Raw genomic sequence first — 23,622 nt, forward strand, 5'->3', positions numbered from 1 at the left:
GTATTCCTAAACAGTTTTCTACATTTTTCATCCTTCTTTGTTTGTTTGCTTGTCTGCTTCATTCTACCCCATTCATATTTTACTTCTGTGAATTCAAAATAACAAATTAATTTATTAGAAAAATGACACTCTGTAAGTGCTGACATAACAGAAGACAGAAGAAGTGATGTTGAAGATGTTTCAAAATAAATAATCAGTGTTATGTCAGGGGAGACTACTCTGAGCAGTCCTGGCAAAGCGTTTGCTGTGTTGGCATCATTAGTGTTATGCCAATTTAAAAACAGGCATGAATTTTGGTAGTAAGAATGCAGAAAAGTCATCACAGGGGTAAAGCATTTAGTTTTCAGGACTCATAGGGCATGTCTATACTAGTGTATAAAATGAGTCAAAGTGTCTGTTCTCTGGCCATAAGGGGAAGTGGCAAGGCAAAGCTGGTGTCCCCACAGCTAACTCCTCTTTCTCTGAACGCAATGCTTCATCTGTGCTGCGCATTCGGGTCTGCTCCAGGTCATGCCTTGGCCCATGTTCTCAATGAAGCAATGTGTCAGGGAACATGCTAACTATGAAATTAGGTGCATGAGGCAGAGAAAGGACTTTGAGTCCTTCCCTCAGTTCATGTGGTCCTCTCTTATTCTGACCCCGGTAAAGAAACTGAGAAACTCGCTCCAACACAGTCATTCCTGCAATTCTGAGGAAAAAAGAGCTTCAGTTTCAAAGTATTTGCATTTAAAAAAAACAACAACAACCTTCAAGTAGTTCCTGTTTTCTCTTTCCACATAGCTCTCTGGAAGGTGGGAGTTGTACTTTTTTTTGTAATAATTTTTATTTAATAACAACTGTTAATGAACCTCACTCTCTTTTTTTCACTAAGGACAAGAGCTAAAGCTCAGTGAAATCAGTAAAACCACTACTGAAGACCTTAACAGGAAATGGATCCAACCCTCTTGGTCTTTTGCTCCCCCTGCAGCATTTTTCTTTTTATGTTGGTTCCTCTTTCTCTCTTTTGTTATCATCCAATTACTGTCTTCATTAACATAAATCAAATACTAACATATGATCAGTGCATTCAAGTAAAAACAACAAAACACACACAGATGCTAACAACTGTGAATTCAGAAAAATGAAACATGTTGAACTGTAAAAGTTACTTTGCTGAGAACTCAGACACTTTCTATTAAGAAGAAACTTTGCTTTTGGAGAATGCATTAAAACCTTTCCTGCATACTTAGAATATTCTATGGTCTACATGGAACTCATTAATGTAGTCCACATACAGGAATTCTGGGGGGGTCTCTAATACACCAGAACAGTGTTGTAGATCTTCAGGGGGAAAAAAGCAGTCTGAGAAAATGCTTGGGACTGGCGAAGTGTTATAGCAACACGCTGTCTATTTTCACAAATACAATTCCTTTTTTGCACCCCAGGAGGGGAAAGAGAGAAAGAGAAGAAGAAAAAAAAAATCTTTGCTTTAAGTTGGTTGGTCTCAAATGTTGGTAACTGCAAAGGAAAACGAACTCCCTTTCCTTCCTCTGTGCAGCAGCACAGAGGGAAATTACCTAGGAATGCGAATCATTTCTGTACTGCTTTTGCTGAAATAAGAGTGCTACTGGAGGGGAGTCTGTACCAAATAGAGCTCTGTGGAATATCCAAAACAAAATTTAAAATGCCCAGGACGCGTGCCATTGCAGCTCCTGGGACTGTACAGGAATTGCAGTGTTCTCTGCTAACCCTGCTGTATCCACCAGCACTTCATCAGCACTAGGACTAGGTTTTCAGCACTTCTGGATGTCAGGGAGAGCTTTAGCATAGTGTGTTGTGAAGCACTTGTGTCTTCAGTGTTCCTAACCAGTTCAGTTGCATGCTCAGAAGAAACCATCTGGATTTCATTTGCTTAGATATTTTCCAGGTTGGTATTGACAGAAGAAATCAAGTATTGGGCTTGCAGGCAGCTGCCAAAGAGAGAGCTCCAGAGTGCTTCCCAGCTGCCAGGCTTCTCTGCACATCCCACCCAGACCCAGACTCCTTGCTAAACTACCCTCCTCCTGCTCCTCAACGCTGTGAGCAAACCTGGTCTTACGGGTTAGAAAGGAACAATGGCAAACTCTTCCCAGGTCCCCAGGCAGAAAAATCTTCCCTCTCAAAGAAGTAATACCAGATCATGAAAGTAGTTTAGTGTCAGGGTTGGTAAAGTCAGGGCTGCTCCGCAGGGGAATGGGATCCAGGAGGTTGGGTGGTGGCAAGGCAGGCAGGGGCAGTGTCCTCCCCGGCAAGGGCGCAGTCCTGCGGTGTCCCAGCCAGGCCAGCAAAGCAGGGACATGGATAGACAGTCACACTGCAAGCTGGCCCTCAGCCCAGGCAGCCAGCCCCCAGGATGGGGAGTGATGCCCATGGGGCCCTGACAATTAACTAGATAGATCAGTATACTGATTAACTGTATAGATACTGATTAACTAGTAGATAGATCAGTATAGATAGATGTCTATATATAGGTATACATTCATACGTATCACTGATATGCACATAGTAAACTAGAGTGGCTATTTTCCATTGAAAAATTTCTTTAGGGTTTTTTTCCTTTCTATTGCTTAATCTTTTGCTGGTTTCAGTTTCATTGTTGCACATTGTTTGCTGGTCCTTACAGTTAAACGTTACTTTGATTTCAACAGATTAGGTCTATATGCATAAAGACAATGTAGGTCTTTTTAAAATTGGGGTCTTCGTTCTTTTTTGGCTTCATTTTCTCAGCTCCAACATGAGGTCCCTTGCTTTGGGATATTTCTGCGTCACTGACACCAGCTCTCCTTCATCATAATCAATCACATTATCAAATCCCTTTCACTGAAAACGTTATGCATTGAAACCAATTCAGTTTCTTGCCACCACTACTTCTATTATAAGATTTTTCTAGAACTCTTTTTTCCAATTTCTATGCCACATTTATTATGTCCTATTTATGTCAAAATTGTCCCTTAGCTTTAATGGGCCTTCTTTTTCTTTTCCATTTACTTTTATCATATCTTTATACAAATAGACCAAAAGTACTCTTGGTTTTTATTTTGTTATGTTAAACAAACTGATAAAATTTGGCCACAAAACAGGCTTTCTGTTCCTATAGCAGTACTATTAACTCTTTTCCTCTCTCCACCTGCTCCATTAGGAGTTTAACTTGTTGAGTTTTTATGACTGGAATTCTAAACTCTATACCAGATAATGTCTCACCAGTGCAACTTATAATTAATACTTAATGCTTTCGTTTTGTAAAAGTCTCACTGGATACACCTGAGAATTGTATTTCCATTTTTTACTGCTACATGCACCTAGGTGGTGCATAATAATTCTTTGACTGACTAATACCCCTAAGTCTTCCTGTTTCAACCAGTGGGCCTTAGGATGATTGCAGAAGTTCTGATTGAAGAAATTCTCATTGCTCCCTATGTTCATTACCTCGCATTTCAAACTAATTAAATCACATACGTTGTCCCAGTTCTCAGGCCTATCCATTTCTTTCCATGGGATATTCTGATCATCTTCCATATTGTTAACGTCTGTTACAGTTGTATTTCTTGAAAAAATTTATTAATGCATTCCTATATTTTGTGCACAAGATATTGCTGATATTTTCCATAGCATTGGATCTGATACTGATTCTTGAGGAGTTACAGCCAACAACTCTTTTTTATTTTAGCACAAATTTTTGTAGTTCCCACACTGTGATCTTGTGCTAATCCACCTTTTATTCCAAGTATGTAATAGTTTTCCATGTGCATTGAATCCAAGTAGATTAAGTGCTAAATTAATCTCTTCAGACAAGCTCAGTTACCAAAGTACAGTCAGACGCATTCCACTTGCTAATTCACGGGCCATTGTACTCCCTTTTTCATTCAACTCCATATATTTAAATATCATTCAAAAGTTGTACTTAAGCTTCATATACAACTAATGTAAGATTACTGGGTTTTATTGGGCCATTTCTAATCCCTTTCTTAGACACACCAAGTACAATTTTGCTCTAGCTGTGCATTGTAGCTCTACCAAAAGCTAGAGCCACTGCTTCCAGATTCTTCCAGACTTTGTGTGCCATCCTCTCTTCTGAGAGGTCCTCTGGTCCAAGCCCATGAAGCTCGGTTGTCTCAGCAGGCCACGCTAAGCAGCAAGATTTCCCACAAAAGCAGCCCCAGCAGTGCTGGGCTTTCGAAGGGTGACCTGTGTGTGAGCAGGTCTTGCTGGTTCAGCGAGGGACCAGGATTTCCAAACAGACTCAGCCACCCTCATTGCTTTTGACTGAATCTCCTAGGAAACAGCAAACTGAAGCTGCATTATCTTTTCCCTGGAGCCTGCCCTACCTCCGGTCCTACAAGCAGGCAGGCACAAACAGGCAGACACAATAATATAGACCCTGGCGTGCATTGTGGTGCCTGAAGACATGCTGGGAGCACTGTGTAGGGTGACCCCAGCTAGAGATTCATCCTATAGATGTGGGGTTTGCCTCTGAAGGGGGTGATCTAGCCCTGTGCTGTCAGTACAGAAAGGGAAGATAAACGCAGAGTGGAGAATAACTGACAAAAGGCAGGTCCTGAGAGTGAAGCTCTGTAGGAGGTAACACAGCTGTGTGGAAATAGCATGCGCTGAGTGGAGACTGCAAACTCCAAAGATTTCTTTCCCATCTGCAGAGAAATTAAACTCTGCTGAAGCTTTTACTTTGCTGTTTGGATAAAACCCATCTTTTCCAAAGCAGTTATTGAAAATATGTGACTATTTATTAATGAATGTAGCTTTTCAATTCAGGGATGTCATCTTATCATGGATGATAGAATGAAATAAACAGAGAAAAGCATTTTAATCATATTTTTGTAGATTATATCAAATCCAAAACATAATTTACATATACCATAAAAAACTAGGTAGAATTGATATGATATTATGAACAGGCAATGCCATTTTTTAATCTTCATTTTAAAAACACTTGCCTTGCTTCTAAACACCAGTGCAATTGTCACAGACACAGATCTTTACTCTCTGCCCATGAATAACAACAGGGCCAAACGAGAATTCTCCAACTCTTTCACTTTCCATGTGTTCACCCACAATTTCTGAATTTGTTCTAATTGCACCTCTACTCATTAGGTGGTCCATAATCCAAACACTCCTGGTGCCAAACTCACTTCTCTCCTGAGTGAGGCGTATCCATCCCTGTGCCAGGTGAACATTTATGAACTGGGGCAAGAAGGGTGTTCAATAAAATGGAGGACGTGCTAGGAGCTGTAAAAAACATCCCTAATACATAGTCCCTGCCAGAAAATCTTAAAGGCTAAAGCCTTCTTGCTGCAAACAGCTTGGCACTTACGTAGCCTAACTGTCAGAGTATGCCTCTACCCATTCAAGGACCTAGCTCAGTCCATAAAATTATCCATGTGCATAACTGCTGATGGGTTTAGAACAGCAGAGGCAAATGACTTATAAATGGATCTCACAGATGGCAAAACTGTTCAAAGAAGATTCCTCTTCTCCACTGGTGTGAAGTTGACTCTGAGGTACATAACTGCTGAAGCCTGAGAGAGGGCCAGAGAGCAGTAAGAAAAAAAAGAGGTGGTGGGTATTTAAACCTCACAGCCTGAGCGTGGAGGAGCCGAGCGCCACGGCACTTCTGGCAGCATGCGGCATCCACCAGCCAGAGCCTATGCAGTAGATATAGACTCCCAAACTGAAAACATACAGAATTTGGAGGTGTTCAAAGTTAGAGTAGTGGCCTTTATAGTATTGTGCTCCATCTTTTGCATTTAATTTCAGGAGCTGAATACGACTTCCAGAGTGAGTTCTGCTTAAGAAAGGCCATTATGGGATCCTCCAAAACAAGCAATGAATATTGTTCAGAAAGTGAGAACAGTATATATAGAGAGTATATCTACATATATAGTATTCCCTATTAGAGAATAAGGAATGACTGTTCCTAGTTTTGCAATAGTGTACCACAACCACTTTCCTGAAAATACAGTTACCACAAAGAAAAATAACATGAAGATGCACAGAGAATTACAAATGCTTTTGTATCTGATTAGATTTACTATGAATTCCCCAAGGCTCCTCTTTGCTTTCTGGTCTCTTTAGTTTCAAAGATAAACCAATTGAATTGATAATTTAACAATCCACATGATTTTCTTTTCAGAAGTAACGTCACATGTAGCAAACTGAGGCTTTGTGACATTTTAAAATTATTAATAAATAAAATAAGATTTGGAAAACAGAGAAAGGAATGTCCATGAACTCCTCTTCATTACCATAAACCTTTATGTTAAAAAATAAAAAATAAATTTCAGTGTGCAACACTGGAAATATTTCTGCACTTTCAGTTCAAGTCACAAAATATATATTTCCTCATTTATCCTCACTATCTTAACAAACAAAATCTCAGTAATATGGGGAGAGCATTCATGCATGAGCTGTGCAAACATAGCACAAAATAGCAAGATTTACAATGTTCCAGGCAAGTATTTTGTCAGCTTCTTCAGTTTGCATGTTGTTTTGAGGGTTAGGTGTTTAGATTCTGTGATAATAGGCTCTACACTGGAAAAAAAAAACCCTAAGACACTATCTAGCTAGCTTGCTGGGAGATAGAGAGAGAGATAGATAGATAGATAGATAGATAGATAAGGCTTCTGTTTATTTAGGTTTTCAAATACTTTTTTACTTTTCAGGCCTTTGCTGACTGTTCAGCTAAGAGCAGAATTTATCAGCCTTCCCTATTTCCAGTATGCGTTATGTTATAGATTTCTTATTTTGATAACTAGTAGATATTTTAAAGAGAGTTCATATCCTTAGACCCTGGCACAAGCGTCAACAGTTAACATACTGAATATGACTTCTGGAATATTTTTGGCTTGCTATTGTAAGGGAATAAACTGCATTTTTTTTAGTCTAGAATTTCTTTTTCTACAAATGTTGGCAATAGACAAGTATCCATAGGAGAAAGATTAAAAATAACCAGAAAGCATAATGGTACGGTTACTCATACATGTCTAAATATGCCTAAATATGATTTTGTTCCTAGACTGAATCTTAAACACTGATTATTAAGCAGTAATCTAACCTATAGTAAATATCCTATAAATACAAGACTTTTTCCTCTTGGAGAGATTATAACAATGCAACAGGCTGTTATGAATAGGTGCTGCTTCACATCAGCACTTTTGGACTGTATCTTCATTGAAAAATGGTGGGTATTTCTGTCAGCAGGATATCTGCTAACTAGAGTAGCCACCCTACTCTCAAATCTAACAGGCAAGATAAGACTCTTGTATCTTTACAGTATTCTTACTGTGAGATAGCTAAATGAGGCCACCCCCTGGCCATGGTTCACCTCCTGATAAAAACTTCAGTGATTTTTGTGCTCAACTTAAATTTTACAGGAACATAACTAAGACATGGCAAGTTATGCCTTTGGTCAGTTTGCTTAAGGCAGCCATTAGGGTGGCATGTATAGTAACCATGATGTCCTAAGGGCACAAGCAAAGCAATTTTTGTATGGAGGCAATAACTTTTATTACCAACTGATACACTTTAAAAAAAACAAACCACCAAACAACAGATAGACTCACGAGCCTGAAGTGACCTGAAGAAAGACTATTGTGCCTGGAAAGCTGTCTGTTTTGTTGGTCTGATAAAAGATATTCTCTCTTCTTAAAAGCTTTGTGTTAGCTATAAATAGTCCTGTTAGTTCAGGAGTCTTCCCAATCTTTCCAATACAGGCATGGGTATAGAGTGGTGCAGGGTTTCACTTGTACCAAAGGTGCTGCCTTATCTTTTGTCTAATGCTACACAGTGCATCTTGCTGCTAGTCTAGGCAAGATGTTTTTGTATCTCTTCTGGAAATTATTCATATCCAAAAACACAGATCTAACATCTTTCTTCTGATATAAGCTTATGCTAAGCAATGTCTCCACACTTCCCAAAATTACCTGTGCCTGTATCTTTATGTATTCTTTGATCATGTTGAAAGGATGAATCCATTGTGCTTGTTTATTAGCCCCAACAACTGCGTTCAGTACATGGGTGGAAACATCCCCTTCAGCATGTTAATTACAAATTCACACTAGGGGTTCCTTTGTGTTCTGAGAGAATACAGTTCTTTGATTACACAAGACCTAAGTGGCATTTCAGAATATCAGCATTAATAACACATTCCTACACATCCACCAGGTAGAATTAAAATTAAGAAGAAGGGTTATAACTTGTCAAACTAGGTTTCTAATTAATGGAGTTACTTGTGTTACAACAACTACTTGCTCCTTCATAGACTACACTGTTTTCCTAAATACTGTGGTTCTGATGTCACATGATGAAAATCTGTGGTTTTGAAAATTTACCATTATGAATTTACAGGTGAACATAAGACAACCTATTAAAAATGTTCAAAACCTGTTAGAATAAGCACAAAATGCTGGATTTACTACACAAATATTTTGAATATTTGCATGATTTCAGGTTCTTCTGTAGGTATAATGTAGTAGAAATAATACTCTTCTTGTACAGAATGAATAATCATTTCCATAAAAGCAATTTTTTTTCCTTTGTAATTCCATCTTATGGGGACAGAACAGTGAGCTGAAACTTTCAAATCTCCAGTAGTATGATTGTGTTTTGCTTGGAAACTATTCAAAAAAGCACTTCCTTTCATTGTCTTTTGCCCTATTTTATGAGTGAAGGTGGGTAATATAATCCCTCCATGGGTGGGATTGATCTTGCCTAAATTAGGCATCTAAAATTTAGTTGTCTAAGTACAGTCTGTCTTGTGCTTCCCTTAGAGTTAACGGAGAGCAGTAGACACCTTCCGGCTGGTACTCAACCTCAGACAGAAATCTAGCAAAAAACAGATGAATTGCTCTTTGCAGATGTTTGTGTCTCTCTATTAACTATAAAAAGACCTTAGGGTGATGAGCTCAGGCTTTAACTTGTCACCTTCAATATGCATGGCAAACATTCCTTCACAAATCCACGTAATTACTGTCAAATCACTATTTACAATGTGCCTCCCCTGTGAAACCTACAGGGCTTACAGACAATGGACAAGCTGTTAGCGAGCTCAGACTTCTTGTGTGATAATTTGTTTATTTTGTTGTTATCTTATCCCCCCCTTTCTCCCTGGTGGATGCTTTATACACATATGTGTATCTTGCCAAGCCAAAGGCAAAATCCTGGCTCTGTTGAAGATGGCAGGGCCAGGATTTCTTGTCCTTCCTTAACTATCATAAAATGTACAGAACAGTTAGGTCCCAGTCCTTAATAAAATGCATAACCTCTACATATTATCTCTCATGTCATAGTCCTCCATAAGATGTTAAAAAACAAAAAACTGCAAAGGACATATAAATAGACTGATCAAATAAAATATCTGTGACAGTAAGATCAGCTTGTCCTGCTCCTGGGGGGGGGGGGGACGACACGGAAACAAACAAATGAAAAACCACACAAACCAACACAAAAGCCATACAATGTAAAATGATCCTTTCAATGAAAATTGAGTTTTTATGGTTCCTTATTAGAGATTCCCCTTACAACTAATTATATTAAACTTCTACGTTCTCTGCTTTTTCTCATCAGTAATCTCACAATCTCCAAATCTGTGAAAGTAAATGCTTAGTCAGTGTGTAAATTGAGGACAATTATCATTATGACCACACAGTAATACGAAAATAATTAGACCATTGCTAGCAGCAAAAATATAAATCAAATCAGTTTGTAATAGGAACATTAATAATTTGTTAAAGATACAATCTATTGCACATGAAGACTGGAAAGCAGCTGAGCTGAGCTGCTTTGCTGAAGACAGTGCTTGTTTTGAAATAAAGAGCACAAAGTTCAGTGTGTGTGCATCAGTGATAATCTATGGGTGATTGTGTTCAAGAGAATTTACAACCTATTCCAAATGCATGAACTCAGTGGAACTGGGAAATTGAATGGCTGAGTGGTATTTATTATGCTACCCTTATCTTTGCCAACATGGAGGGAAGGTCTGGGACAGTTCACTTTGCCTCCAGGCATCCAGTAATGAGCCAACCAGTGGTGCATTAGGAAGTAGTGGGCAAGTGGCATTATCATCAGGTGCATTTTTAGTAGCAGAGTCAAGTAGCACCGGGAGCATTACAAGTAGTGCAGTCGAGTGCTAGAGCATTGGTTATTATAGCACAGAATGTACAACGGCAGGAAAGCTTTGGGAAATATAACAAGTAGAGTTAGGCCTGAAACATCCACTTTAAATACTGCCAAACTTTGAAGAGCAGCAGCTCTAAACTCAGACTTTGCCTTTGGCACCTAGGGATCACTCTAACGGGCAAAACCTGATTCTCAAATTCAAACTTTCTCAAATCCTAGAAAATCCTGGATACATTTCTGATGACAAGTAACACAGTCCAGATTCTTTCAGACCACAAGAGATAGTGCAGCTAGTGCAGCTGAATGCCACAGCGAACTTTTCAAAAAGAAGCCATTTGGCATAATGAGCATAGTAGTCAGGGGGCCAAGGTAATACCAAATGTGCAATCTGATAATAATGAAAGAATTGTAAGTGATGTGCAGTATTACTCAAGTCTTTCCAGATAACAATACCTGAAAAGACTCTTGACAATGTCAGGGATCACAGTAAACCTTTAGGCAAAGGGTTCTGTAGGGTGTTGGAAGGTTCTGAATGGGGTGAGGGTCTACTGCCCCATAGTAAATCTGTATGGATCAGGCAGTCAAGACCTGTCCTGAAGGAAATGTATGCTACTGTGAAAGTTACAGCACAAAGACTACCTCCCAGTCCATGTTTTTCTCCTTACCTTGCCCAGATTCTTCTCTTCCCCACATGTTCTCCTCCTGGGACCAACTGACCTAACATACACAGCAGGTCTGCTCCAGCATTTCACTGGGGTGGGGTAAATTTTGTGAATCAGGAAGTGGGGGAAGAGCTGTGTCCAATGCTAATCTATCTCCTTCTTTAGAGTGGTGAGGAAAGGTACTGGGGTGAGGGGACAAACGCATCGTGAGGTGGCACAGAGCAGAGCTGGTCTGGTCTGGTACTCACAGAATGGAGCAAAGCAGGGAATAAATCTGATATCATGGACTTTGTGACAATATTGACACATTCAGAGCTGGTAGCTACCTCACATGTTTGGACCTAGGATATTTTTGCACTGTCAGTGTATCATCAACAGAAGCAACAGGTGATTGGTATGAAATCTGGACTCTGGTCCTCTTCCAGCTCTAGACGAGCAGTGAAATCACACTGATGCTGGAAACCATTGACATGTTCTGAATGGGAGACGTGGCAAAGCCTCAATATCTTTTGCAGCCCTCATTTCTAAGTCCACACAAAACTGTAAACCTTCAGAATGTTTTTGGTTCTGCAGCCCTAACCTATCCAGATTGGATGGCAGTTTAAGGTCAGAGTGAAGGGTAGATGAAACATCTGTATAAAGCTTAAGTCCTCCACAGGAAAGACTGTGAAGACTGTGAAGGGTGCAGTGTCCTCTCTCTGAGGTGGTTACAGCAGGGAGCAGCAGAAAGACTAAACGGGAGTTAGGTCTCTGGAAATACTACTAAAGCATGTGTGGGAAGTGTTTTTCTCCATGTCCTCTGACAATAACAGGTGTCTTGGACTGAGTGTAACTTATACCTGCATTAAGACCCTGCAAACAGGAATGAAGACTGAGTGTGCATACAGATAGATCCAGGGCAAGTAACCGAGACCTTTGACTCCATTATTTATTAAGACTTTCCCCCGTGGTTGGTGACAATAAAAGGCTTTAGTGCTGGCATTAGTTATGATAGGCAATGAAAATGTGGCTGGCATCTTCAGTTAGTCGCATGGGGAGATTTGCTGCATCTGATGCACAAAAGCATATGCTAGCCACACTATCTATGCTCACGGAGCATGGGAATATTTCTCTGCAGATAGCCAAGAAGTGACTCCCACGTAAGAAAACCAAAGACAATGAGCAGCTAGGCACTGAAATCTAATTTAAGTGGGAATTAGAGACTGAAATCTGAAAATGCTACCAAATTGGTGCAATTATGTTGAATCAAATCAGAAAAGCAGCTCATAACACATTAATATAATTTACTATAATCGCTGAAGGAATACAAGGAATCCAAAGGATACTTTTTCCTAATACAATAATATTTTAAATCCGTGGAAAATAATTTCTCTTTTAAAGAAAAAGAAAACCTTCACTCTGGTTGCAACTACTGTATTTCCCACCTTTCTTAATGTTCAATTACTTTCAGCTAAAGAAAAAGTAGAGAAAAACAAGTATGTCATTGGAGATTGTCTTGGTATTAATGAAAACTTTTGTATTAGTATGTATTATGTTTCAAGCAAACATCTCTTTTACTCTCTGTAATCTCTTTTAAAGAAAACTCATAAAAAGGGAATTCATAAGAAAGTTGTAGTTAAGTATGCTGCCCTTCTTATGTTTTACTTTTTTATTGGCTTATATAAACACATTTGCTCTGGAAAGAGGATTTCTTCAAGGCTGTTTTAGAGAAGAATCAGTACTTTTGCAGTGCCTGGACTGGTACTAAAATCCAAGCTGTCTGGATCTGTAACTGGTAACAAACTGAGCTGGTCCAGCAACAAATGTAGAAATAAATGCCAAGATAACTTATGTTCTTCTCATATGGAACTATCATTTATGGGGTACGTGTTATTTCTTCTTCAGGTATAGGTCAGAAGTGATAACGTACTGCAGCTCTTGTAAAAGTGATACACAGCAGCAGTGTCTGTGTAGATTCATGTCTAGGCTTGGTGAGTGCATCTGCTCATACATCTTACATCAATTTTTATGAGATATTGTCTCTCCTGGAATTCTGGACATTGTTCCTATTATTCAGTTATTTTCCACATTTATGCTGCCTGTCTACCTGTTTCTGCTGACACCAATCAATTATGACTAGTCCTTTGCTATGCAAAATGGAGATCTTCCTCCTCTGCACTTTAAAGGATGTCACTCAGAACAGAAAGTGGTTGCCATTGGAAATTCAGCATTTTCTAACAAACCCCACGTTCAGAATGAAGTATATAAAGAACCATTACCTTGGACACAGAAATAGCTGGAGTTTATTGAGAGTTTTCTAAATGCCTGACAGAGAGTTTCAAGAGTGCTGAAGCTTTCCAATTTTCCATTAGGAAAATGAATGTCTGAGACGTGAATCACTCCTTAGAAGGGTCTACAGCTTCCACTGATTAAAAAGGGAATGCAGAGGGCCGAGGCTGATAGCAAGTTCTGCACGGAAGATGTTTATACTTGGTCAGACGAGGCTTATCTGTAGTGACATGTTTCAGTTTGGGTCAATAAAAACATATTCTGGGTTAATCTGATCCAAAACAACAAATACATACATACCTAGATTCAGATTTAAATACATTGCTTTGGATAAGACAAACTGCAATATTCAATAAGTGAGTGAATAGACTGTTGAAATATATTTCCATACCTTTCTTACATTCCCAGTCATCTTCATATAATATCTACGTGTTCTTTTAAAATCCTTAACTGCATCCCATACCCCCAGTGTTTTCCCATAATAACCCTACCTTTCTCTTTGATTTTTACCCTCTTTCTCCTTACAGTACCTGTAACTGTCTGCAGACTTTTGTCCCTATTTATGGTATGCTCTGAGTTTGGTGATGGGCATCCTCATGGTGAAACAGAGCAGATAACTGTTCGCCTGGCAGCAACATGCTCCCTCTGTGGGTCACTGACATACGCCCCCTTTCTCTACATAGTTGCCTATATTCAAGAAACATGTAGGGACTTAATTTGTATTCTTTCTTTTTTTTTTTTTTTTTTTTTTTTGTGCTAAGATCAACATTGCCAAAAAAGTTCAAAAGTTATTGCTTTTGGGGAAATGACTGAAAGATGAATGGGTAGGCAGACAACGAGCACAGTCACAAAAGATGTGTTTTCTTGAGAAAGTAGGCCAAAAATATTTCAACTTATCACCCCTAAATGAGGTATTTCTCTCTGAGTGATACATACAAAGCTGCATTTGTCTGTGTTCCTGCTGCCTCTCATGAGAGTTTTAGTGTCAATGTCCTGTTTCTTTTATTGTCTGGGATCCTCCACTAAGCTTTATCCCCGCAGGAGCCGAGGGAATGGAGAAGACACCACTCAAAACAACAGCCAGAGGCCTGTCAGTGAATTGGGAAGTCTAGCCCAGGGGAGGGAATTACACTCTGAATATTAGGCATGCAAATTAACCCTTCTCAGGAGGAAGTCCAGGGAGACTAGCTTATAGTACTCTACCAAATGTTTTCTGGTACTCCCATCAGTAAAAATAATGTTGAGTTTTCAACTTTGCAATGCACAGTTTGAAATGAAAGAGTTTTGACCAGGGCTAGATAACATGAGAACTTTATGCATGCCCCAATGTGTTAGTGTAAGCAACCATATCCCGTGAAAGGACATATGTCCTCAGTGAAGATATCCACACTTCATTTGAGATTGTTCATGTTTTTAATATAAGTTTACCCGGTTTTTACTTTCTGTTTAGCAATATTTTTGAGATTTGTGTCTTTTAATTCCAGAAGACAATCATCAGATTTTCTTTTATTTCTTGCTATTACTTGTGTAGTAAAGAAAGAGGTTGAAGAATGAACCTGGAGAAGGAGATGAAAGAGCAAGATATCTTCTGCATTTATTAATGGTAACATGCAAATAGTAGAGAACATCTAAGTGTCTGTGTATATGGCTTTTCTTTATATGGACCACATGGACCACAGATAGGTGGTAAAAAATCACAGCCAAAACAAAAATGCCACTACATTCTCAGAACATAAAACAATTCATAAACTTCAATTATACCCTTGAATTTCAACATCTTGAGGACTTGGTATATGTAATTGCTTAGAGAGAAATTTTACATTAACAAAATAGAAATATTTACACTTATTTTAATAAATGTCTAGTCCAAAACCCATTGTAATCCGAGTCAGAGTCTCTTCATTAACTTCAGTGAGATTTGGATCAGGCCATTTGAGCACAAGGATGAATAAACAGACTGTCATTTCTCTTACAGTGCAGGGTATGTGAGTTTTTGCTGGGTCTTCCACTGGAAATGCCCTTTTGTGAAACCCTGAGATGTAAATTCAGGGATTAGCATCTTCAGTGCTTTGTTTGATCTCCAATGCCATGCCATGATTTAAGAAGAGGCCGTTTCTAAAGTGCACTTGCAGCTGACTCAGACAGGCCTTTATAGTATTGATTGCAGGGAATGTTTGCTTTATGTACTGTTCAGTAGAGTAATCCTAGATATATTGAAAGTGGGATCAGGGATCAGCATAAAATGATGTGACATTGTTTAGAAAAAGGATATACCCCTACCAGATCTTTGTAATTACAATGCAGGGAACTTTGATGATGCCATTACTGCATTAATTCACTCTCTATAAAAGTGAAAGTTAAAGGTAGCAACAGGATCACCGTTTGTAACAGGAAAAACTTACATTTGGATCGTAAGAGGTTTCTTTGGTAAAGATCACCAAGACTTTTCATTGATTTGTTTAGACGGATGTCTTGAGTAGTTCAGAACCATTCCACTGTTCATGTATAATGAGGTCCATAGCATTAATTATGTATGTAATGTCATTAGAAGAAATGGTTTCCTACAGACATATGCAGCATGTTACCTTTACTCATACTATGAAAGACGCCATTTTCAAATCTATCAACACTTGTCACTACCATAGCTGAATACTACACTGTGAGAACCTCAACCTCCAGCATAAATCTGCCCTCTTTCCATCAAAGTCAGGACTCCTTCATACCAGCAATACTTCTGATGCACCTATTTGCACTCAAGTTATTGTAGATAGTATAAATTAACAGCTGCCAATATATGGTGGATTTCTTTTATTTTCCTCCAAAATTATGTTTAGAGCAAGGACTCTGGGTTAAAAATGAAGGAGCTCAGACAGTCAGAAAAGGTGAATCGTCAGGAGATCAACAATATATTTATATAAAACTGATGCCTGCTCTCCCCATCAGAGCTGGAACAGGAACCTCCCAGCGCCTTCATCCAGCGTGCGCAGCCGGGTGCCTACACAACTGATTGGTACCTGGTCCGTGAATGTGGTGGGATGGCTGCAGCTTCCCGAGATGCACGTCCTCTTGTTGTGAGCCTGCCAGCGGAGACAGCAGTAATAGATAGCATTACTCTGTTAGAGCTATTAAATTAGCTAATATGGTTGGAGAACGTACAGTGGATGTGTATAACATTTACAGAGTTGGTTTTAGTATAAGATTATTCAACTGTTCTAGGATTTATAGCTGTTGAACTACAAATATGCCCCACTGTGGACAGAGTTGTGTCAATATACCAATTCATTTGGGAGATTTTAAAATCATTAGGGAAGGTTTGCAATTGATATACCCTCAGGAATCACTGTGTTTTACCACTGTGATTTACAGCTTGAGGTGCTTTTGCATGGGATAATCCAAATGCTGTTTAAAGTTCAATCACTTGAAATTAACTAACCTGTTAATTCCTGACTGATCTATGCCTAACCCCTTCACACTGCCCAGGATGGTTTGTCTTCAGGATCAAGAAATACAGGCTGAAATCCTATACTCATAGGAACAAAATACTAGTGTGGCTGTTAAAAAAAAAAAAAAAAGGGCAAAAAAAAGCGCCTTAATTACAATGCAGTAAGTTGTGCTCTGAAACCATGGAGCTATACACAGTAAAATACAACTACTTTTTAGTGAATGTGATATCCTTATAATCAAAATTCCAATGTACAAGTGAAAGAATGTATATTTTCTGAGTTTAATTATACTGAAATGATTGATTGTGATACAGTCTGATGTTTGGTTTTCTTTCTGCTTTGTCTCAGTCATTTTTTAACCCACAGTCTTCCTGTTAAAAAATCTGTACGTGATTTTGATTTTACCATGCAAATTCCAGAAGTCATTTAAAAGCCAGGTTATGACTGCATGCATTTTGATTAAGTAGGTCTTACTGTTTAAAGTTTCAACATTCGGGAGAGAGTGCAAACCAGGTACAATAGGCTACAAATGGTATTTTATGATGGGGGTCTTTGCTCTGCTAGCAGCTCTGGGCTACAGTCCTGTTCCCACACCGATGGAAGGTTTGGGGTGGTTTTCAGCTTCTGATGTCATTCATTCCCCCTCTGAACATTGTTGTGCTATTCTTGCCAGGGACAGCCTGCTGAGTTCCTGGCATGTTGTCCATGATACAGTATGAAAAATTTAACATTTATTCTACATGAAACAGCCACTGCATAAAAAAAATGCCACCAGAAACCTGAAGAAGGCCTGCAATCCAAAAACAACCTCTCCCATGTGTGTACACTAACCCCTGGGCCATACCACAGCGATCTTTTCAGTATTTGCTGGCCCATGGGATCTTGTCATCTTTGGCTGCACAGTAACACAGCTTCAAGAGTGAAGACTGAACTCACTTCAGAGTACCTCATCCCCTGGAAATGGGAGGTTTGTGTAGGGTGTAGATGCATGTGTGCCAGGCTCAGTCCTTGTGCTCCAGTCACCCCAACATTTGATAGCTGTAGGGATGTTGGGATTGTGCCAGCAGCTGCACTTTAGATGCACACAAGCCCTGAGCTCATCTTTTCCCCGAGTCTCTGAGGAAGAAGAGAAAAAGGCTTGGTTTCAGGATCCTGTCTTGCTGTCTGTACCTGAATGACCTAACCCACCTGCAACACAGCCTTCAGGATCAGAAAATACAGCATGAAATCCTATCCTGACAGGAACTAAGCAACAGTGTGAGTGTGATACCCTATTACTTGTTTTGGGAAAAACAGATATGCACACCCCAGGCTGTTCAATCTGGCAGTAAGTCCCAAACCCCCAGGAAGACAACGAGCTTATCAGTGCCTCAATCACTCTCCCAATTTGCTATGCAGAAACTCTCTCAGAGCTGCTGCCTGACAGCCCCTTCATGGTGCTCCTGTTGCGAGCTCCCACCAGGGACACAGCAACTGTTACAAAAGACCAGAGGTTTGCCTCGATCCTTCCCTTCTCCCAGACTACCCGCTGTACTGTCATAAGGCAGCATAAAGATGCAGAGGTGTCTAGAAATCCCCTGTATCCAAGGAGATACAGGAGATTCCTTGCATCCAAGGGATGCTCCACAGGGGACCCGTAGCCCCGCTCACAGGGCAGCAATCCCCGTACGCATTGAGGAATCTGGCCTTTCCCATCAGCTCGCTTGCCAAGTTCCTTTCCATGCTTTGAAAAGATATTTTTTTGTTTAAATGGCTAAACAAACAAGTGTATTTGCCATCCCCTCCTCTCTTCAAACGCATGTTGCTTTGGAAAATGGATTTTATTACAAGCTACAGGGTATAATTTTGTGGGATCCCCCATGTTAATCTATTGGCAGCGTATCACTGAAGTGTACTTAAAATTAGGCTCTGCTATGAAATGCCACGTGCTGTTTAAGCACTGCCAGCACACTTAACCACTGTCCTGAACATAAACAAAGCCAATCTTTCCCCCAAAGTGATTACAGAAAGGGCATTCAAGAAGCAATCACTATATGACCAGTATCACTTTGCTGCAGTCCTGTAGCATGCCAAAAAAGATGTGTGTTATGCACAATAGCTTGGGGTTTTTTTGCCCCACCTTTCTTACTCAGAGATTTATCAACCCCTACAATACCTCTAAGCCAACTGCAAAGGGAGCTACAGATTGCAAGCCAGTCAGTGACTGAATACTGCATTGCCAGTCACACACGCACACACAAGATACAATATCTTAGGACAGTGGTGCAAGATCACGCAGACACCTTTTCCCTCCATCCCTTCACTGAATACCACCACTTACAAGAACCACTTATTTCTCTTCTGCATCAAGGCCTCCTCCTCCGTTTGCCAGCGGGAGTCAAGAATGCGGCTCCATACCTGACGGGTCTTCTAGCCTCCATCATAATTTTTCATGCTGGCCGTTTCTCCTGCTCGTTTTTACATGTCTCTCAGCTGCGACTGCAGCAGCCCCAGCCCCGCTGCTGCTCGGGAGCGAATTGTGAGTGGGCTGTGCCACCTAGTGGCTTCTGGGCAAAAACCGCTGCTGCTCGCGAGGGGGGCTCGTGCTGTAAATTAAAACCTCCTCTCTCATAAATATCAACTTGTTAAACTTTGACTTCAGTTTTAAAAGGCAGAAAATTAAAATGTATACTTCTGCCTCAAAAATGCAGTAATTAAACATAACCCACAGGTGCTATTTTAATGATGCCAGTTCTTCAGACTCATGGGCTAAGCAAATACGGTTTGTTGTTAACTAATTGCATTGTCTTAATTTGCCGATTTAAAAAACTTAAATGTCCTGAACAAATAAAATCATTATCTTGGATTTCTTCACCGTACCTTCTGCCTCGCACCATCTGATGCTCAGCACCGCGGGTTTTGTTGCACGGAGCAGCATTCAGTGAGTTCGGTGAGACTCGGGCAGCCCTCCTGCACCAGACCACAATTTGGTTTGCAAATCCCCTCCCCAGCAAACCAGGACTGCTCACACAATCCTCACTAACGATATCTAATAGTGACTTTAAAAGGCTTGAACTTATCTCCCTGTATTACCTTTTCAACACATATCTTAATTAACCAGGGAGAAAGCATCGCTCAGACGGTGTCTCTTATTGAACGTAGCTGAGCTAATTTCCCCCCTCACTCTAAGCAAGCAAGCAGGCAAGGCATCTTCTCTTTCAAGGAAAACACTTCACATCTGTCAGTGACACTGTGCCCAATGCGAAACTTTCATCTAACTTTCTCCTCTCAAAAATGTAAAGTAAGAAAACAAAATCTATGCATCATTTAAAGATGCCCCAGGACAGCTTTGAATTATGCAATCCACAGTTATGCGAGCTGCTGCTTAAGGGATTCTTTGGCTCTTTCGTGACACTGATCAATCCCCTCTTGGTTTTATTTAAAAGACCCAGTCACTGAAGCATTCAAACCACATTATTCACATCATTCATTCACATGCCTGGAAAACAATGCAAATAAACACATAAGGAAGAATGAAATATATGCTAACTAGCTACACTTTTCACAGGTTGGCCCCTCTGATTAGAAATCATTCTGGGAGGAAATAACAGAAGGATTAAAACCAGCTTTCAGTCTATTTTAAGCCAGGTTCAAGTCATTGCCCTTGTCATTCAAAGGGTCAGTTCCTCAGGTGCAATCAAATTGCATAGGTTGAGGCTGTTGTGCAAAAGGTCTGTCGCTCTGTGAAAGGCATTCCCTCGGCCTGTGTTTGAGCAGTCCACAGGCTATTTTAAATTACACCAGCCTTTAATATCGCAAGGGGCCCAGAAAAGAGATCAAGCACCTGTTTAACAGGGCGCATCAGCCACCACACCATTTCCTCAGTCATATCTCTGTTTACCAGCGAGGCCAGCAGCAGGACTCAGGAGTGGCGTGGAGTGCCTGTACCATTTCTGTGTGATAAAGGCCCGCCCAGCCCTCTGGGGGCTAATTATCCGGGTGTGGTAAAGCCATCCCTGGAGAATCTGCTCCCAACAATGCTGCGTGTCAAGGCCTGACAGGTCAAGCAATTTTCAAACGATCACAGCTGGGATATTTGTACAGGAAGATTTCAGAGCCATATTAAATTACCTGCCCTGAAAATCCTGGTGCTGAATACAGGCCTATGTTATTGATTTTGGAGGACTCCAAACTCAAACTCTACAGCCCACCCTCAGTTAGCCTCGTCCCCTGGGACCAGACATAGAAAATGATTCTCTCAACCTGCTGCCCACCCCTCCCAGAAGCAGCTTTAGCCCTTTGCCTCCCTCCTTTCCCAGCATCAATCTGACTTTTCCCTACCACATCTTGCAAGGTTATTTACCGCTGTTGGAAGGACAGCAGGGAGCAAATCCTAAGAGGGGGACTGTGTCCTAAAATCCGGATCCAGCTCCCCAGCCAGCAAATTTTGACCATCCTGAAAAGACAAGTGCCCTCTCGCAAACATAACCGAGGCAAACACATAGCAACATAGCCTAGAGGATGCTGCCCTGGACTGGTACTCCGTAGACCTGGATTGCAGCCTTGTTCTGCCTCTGGCTTACTTTGTATGCATTTTCTCCACCCTGCACTCAATTTTACAGTAGCTTCTAGCTCAGGCACTTAGGCATCTGAACTGCCAAATGAGGTTTTGAAAGGTGTGTTTGCATTTGCATATATTTTCCAAGAACATGTCTTTATTTATGCCTCTCTCTAGTAGTAAATTTTAATCCTGCTAACAGCAGGAATAAATGTAGTGGGCAGAAAAAAGCAGACTCTTGGAGTTTGACTTATTTTTCTTATTCGCTTCAAACAATGTATAGCCTTTCAAGCTTGCCTTTAAAGGACAAAAAAATTCTACATTGAAAAAAGGCTTTTTTTTGCTAAGCCATAGACAAACTTATGTGCCTCTGTAGAAAGGGGAAAGGAGATTGAAACAGCCTTAAGACAACCGAAGTATCTTTTATTTCCTATACTATTTAACGATGGTTGCTATTACTTTCAGAATCTAGTATTTTGCAGGTAATAAAAAGAGTGAAAATCAATCAAAACAACAGAGCACACCTCCCAGAGGACAAAAAATCCTCAATATATAACTGACTGCCAGAAAGCAAGTGTTAAAATAACCTGCACCAGGTAGAAGTGCTGCAATAAGAAACGGAGACAAAACACAGAACTATAAAAGAGACAGCTCACATTTTAATTGAAGAATTGAGCAGCGGCTGACAAGTCGGTGTGCACTGTTTCCATAGGCGCTTCTGAAAGGCCGAGCTGCAATGCATAACACCCAATTCAGGCTGCAGCGTTCCTGGGAGGGTTCAGGGACACAAACTGCTTTTATTTTTGATAGTTAGGCATCAGCAATCCACTGAAAGTGAAAATCAGGCTTTCCCCACTGGGCACGCTTGGGAAGCTGACACAGAAATCTTACTGGAAAAAGTGTAGAAAGGAAAAATAAGCAGGAGGTTTTACAGAGTCTTAGTGAGAAATTATTGTCATCGCTCCTTGAAGAGAATGAAGCTGTAGTTAAGGCTTCAGTACTAATGCCATTAAAGTCAGTGGAAGTTTTAGAGATACTTGAATAGCAAAGGGGTTTTTTCACCCCTTCAATTTTCCTCCCAGATCCAATTAATACAAAAAGAAATTGACTGATTCACCTATTGTTCAGGTCTCGCTTGCCTTGTCATATCTAAAGCCTGCTCCTAAGGTCTGCAGAGCCATATAGCATCTATCACACTTCTGCGCACTCCATAAATAAATAGTATAAACTGTAATGAGAATACTAATGAAATGTGTAGCTTTGTGATTGAAAATTCTCCCTTCTCAAGCTGTATTTTTTAAGGAAATTAAAAGGATGAATTGTAGCACCTGATGCCATAAAGCCTCCCTAGTTAATGTATTGGTTGCCATGCCACAATATTACAGAAACACTGATATTTTATATGTGGTACAGTCTTGTAATTTGAGAGGTATTCCACTGCCAATTAGAGATCTAACAGCTGCCACTGGCTAGGCAAAATTACACTAAAAAAAAAAAAAAAGATGTGAAAAAGGAAAAATGTAGTAGACGGGCAGAGATACTTTTAAACATGCTTCACAAGAGCGTGGAGGGGATCCAGCAGGGCACACGCTGCTGACAGGAGGCTGGCAGATAGGGTAAGGCTAAGGGCTGAAAGGGCTGCCGAGCCCAAATGCTACCTTCAAACTGAAAACATGAATTGCCACATTGCATACCCAGTAAATGAGGCGCAAAGGATTAAAACATCACATCTAAGGCTCTGCAAAGAACTGTGATGGGTAGAATTGTCACCCATGCTTCTGATTCCTCTTGGTGCCCTGCTGTATGACTGCCTCATGTAGCAAAGAAAAGGTTTAAATGAAAACAATAGAAGCAAACGACTTCAGCAGATGATTGACCTACTGCAGAGATTGCTGTGGAGCTCTGCCATGGGAAACTGTACCAGGGCTCAGACGAGGCTAATTGCTCCACAAGGGACAGAAACCAGGAAATACCCACACCAAAAAAAAAAAAAAGAAGAAAAAAAAAATTTTATTACTTTCTCATATTCTAAATTTGGACAGACCCAAGGGCCAGAGCTTCCCTAGGAAGAAGGAAAGGGAGTCTGCAGAAAGCCCTTTTGTCTTGCATTTGTTTGAACTCCGATTTCAAGAAGCTTTTTGCCTCCCTTTGAATTCAGGCTGCATTAATAAGCACTTCGACTAATGTTTAGGCAGGTAGCCAGTAGGGATACTGACATATTTAATGTCCCTTGTTTCTTATGTATTTTTCACTTTTTAAACATAAGCCTATGAAACTAGGCATGTAAGTATTTTGTGTGGCTACACCTGTAAGGTCTTATTATCCCTGCCTTCCATTACAGAGCCTCTCCATTTTGTGATGGTGCTGTGTTTTTGCATTATATCATAGTGCAAAATTTTTGGGGCAGGGACACCCTTGCTATATATTGCTAGGCTTCTCAGCACAGTCGATCTCTAATCCCAGTGTTACCACTGTATTGTTGGGACAGCTTTCAGCATACACGTGTTGACAGGTGATGTTCTTGCCTTTCACCCTGTTGAGTCATAACCACAAAACAGCTACTCAG

At 40.3% G+C, this 23,622-nt stretch overlaps 1 long non-coding RNA gene across 1 annotated transcript; it reads right to left on the reverse strand.

The window, feature by feature from the left end:
- Positions 1 to 16,086: 16,086 nt before the first annotated feature.
- LOC143159365 (uncharacterized) lies at positions 16,087 to 18,959 on the reverse strand. The gene is made up of 3 exons (XR_012995178.1): positions 18,840 to 18,959; positions 17,456 to 17,635; positions 16,087 to 16,153 (listed from the first exon to the last, which is right to left on the reverse strand). It is a non-coding gene; the product is annotated as an uncharacterized LOC143159365 (long non-coding RNA).
- Positions 18,960 to 23,622: the final 4,663 nt, after the last annotated feature.

This window comes from Aptenodytes patagonicus, chromosome 1, assembly GCF_965638725.1.
Source record: "Aptenodytes patagonicus chromosome 1, bAptPat1.pri.cur, whole genome shotgun sequence".
Classification (NCBI taxonomy): Eukaryota; Metazoa; Chordata; class Aves; order Sphenisciformes; family Spheniscidae; genus Aptenodytes; species Aptenodytes patagonicus.